Source organism: Miscanthus floridulus, chromosome 9 (assembly GCF_019320115.1).
Source record: "Miscanthus floridulus cultivar M001 chromosome 9, ASM1932011v1, whole genome shotgun sequence".
Taxonomy (NCBI): Eukaryota; Viridiplantae; Streptophyta; class Magnoliopsida; order Poales; family Poaceae; genus Miscanthus; species Miscanthus floridulus.
In genome coordinates this window covers 103,500,185-103,502,693 of record NC_089588.1, presented here as the reverse complement: position 1 = coordinate 103,502,693, position 2,509 = coordinate 103,500,185, and positions in this window count along the sequence as shown.

Sequence of the window (2,509 nt, the reverse complement as noted above, 5' to 3'; positions counted from 1 at the left end):
CATTGTTGTCATGATTCCGACTTGGGGTAGCAAAGGGTTGCTTTTCTATAGTGGTTTCTATTTCATGTCTTTCATGATGTGTAGTGATGTTAGGAGCACCCATCTCTTTATATTTTCCATTGTAAACCTGCACATTGTGAGAAACAACACTAAAAGTAGAGTTTAGTGGGTTAGTATTAAAATCATCCTCACATGTCTTGCAATGAAGCTCTCTCTTTTTGTATGGTGTATCCCTCACACTTTGTTTGTTGATGCTCTCAACCTCACTTTCAGTGCAATCACACATCTCACTTTTATTTTCACTCGCACTCAACTTGGTTATGTGGCTCTCATTCTCACATGGGTTTTGATGCTCAATCTCTTTAACATCTTGTGGAGCGTCATATGAATAGGTGTCATCATTCATGGTCTTTTGCATTGGCATTGGGACAGAATTAGATGCAGTTGAATAATCACCTTTGACCTCCTCAAAAGACGCTGAACTGGCATTAGTAGAAATGAAATCATGTGCAACAATCTTAACTTCAATCTGAACATTCAGTGACATGTTCGAGCACATAATTTCAGCACCACTGTCCAATAATTCATCATATATTGCAGTTGATGGTACAACACATCTTGGCATTTTGTTCATGCTTGGAACAACATTAGTTTGTAACTGCAGATTCGTTGGAGCTTGATGAACTTCATCTTGGACAGATTTGTCACTTTCACTTGATGGCCCAACACAAGCATCTTTCTTCTCACATTCAGCTCTCAAATTGAGACTATGGTTGATCTTCAAATTCAGATTAGATGCATCTTCAAAACTTGAAATGTTGTCAAGGTCTTGATCACAGTTTGGTACTGATTTGTCACCATATTGAATACCAACATTTTGGCTAGCTTTGGGCAATGAACTTCACCATAAATGACACTAGGACAAGGCACAAAACTTCTGAGCTCCACAACACTTGTGTTCATGCATTGTGATGGTGCTTCTTGCTCAATAATTTTCAGATTTGCATGGTGTGGAACTACAGCATGTTCCTCCAACTCCGTACTGAAAAGATCAGCCTCCAATAGAGAAACATATTCTCTAATTTCACAACTTGGCTAGTGGCTTCTTCGAGCTCACCTTCTGTGGCATGTGCAAGAGAATTTTCTTCTTGTTGTTGCTCATAACTGAGAGAACTAGTGATGAGTATATTTGTAACTTCTTCCTTCGGAATTTCAGCTTGTAATTGACACTTTGGGATAGCAACTCTCTTAGGAGTTGGTGTAACATGATGATCCACAATAACGTTACACACGTCATCATTTCCTTTATCAACTTGTTGCACAAACTTGTCTTTTTGCTGCACAATAGAGTCCTTCTTGGAGTTGAATTGTTGCTGTTCACTTCTTTTAGTGCTAGAATCAATTGAATAAACTTTTGGAATAGCATGTCCTCTCTTCTTGTGTGGAGTTGAAGATTGCTTCTTCTCTCCCACAACAGAGGACATATTGGGCTGCTTCTTAGCACATTTGTCTTGGCACAAATCAATGCACCATGTGATCTTGCCTTGCTGAACCTTTATAACTTTCTTCTCCTCTCTAATTGCATAACTTAAAAGATCTTGCATACTTCTAAAATATTTTCCCTCAATTGCAGCAACAATGTTAACATTGAGGCCTCTCTTGAAGTATTTCATTGCATTCATGTCATCAACAATATTTGCTCGATGCATGAAAGAACATAGCTTATTATAATATGCTTGGACAGATTTACTACCTTGCTTCACATTCTCTAAACAACGAAGCAAAATCAGACCATATTTTCTTGAAATAAATTCCTTTCTCATGTCCTTCTTCAAATCTTCCCAATTCTTGATAAGATGCTTATGTGGATATTCTTTACACCAATCAAGAGCATAATCTTCAAATTCAAGTACCGCTATTGATATCTTCTTTGTTTTTGATAAATTTTGGATTTCATGTTCAATCTCCATTTGCTCTTGCCAATCAAGAAATTCCTCCGGATCCGTACTTCCATAGAATGGAAGATTGGTGTATCTTCAACCTGTCATGGTTAATGCATATGCAAAATAGCAAGCTTATATGTGGTATAAGATAATATGTGGAACTCTCACAACCTCACCTCTCTTACCAACCGAAGCTCTTATGAATTCTCTGTGGATTACAGAGAAACAAATGTGTGGTGGTAACAGAAAGTGATGGTTTGGCGAATACAAGACCAGAGTACCCATTACGACGGCTTGTATGTGGAGCTTGGTGGGGAGTGATACACAAGGAATGCAATCTGTATTCTAGTTGTTGTAAAGTTAAATAACAATCCAAACTAGAAGTACTTTGCCTAGTGCTGACCACAAGATATGAAGGATGTAAATGGATCACACGCACGTGAAAAGAAACTTCAGAGTTGATGCAAACAAGTAATATGATTGGGATGCAAGTGTTGCAATTAGACCCAACCAAAATTTTGCACCAAACGAAGATAGCAAAACTGATTACTCACTTAATATTAAAA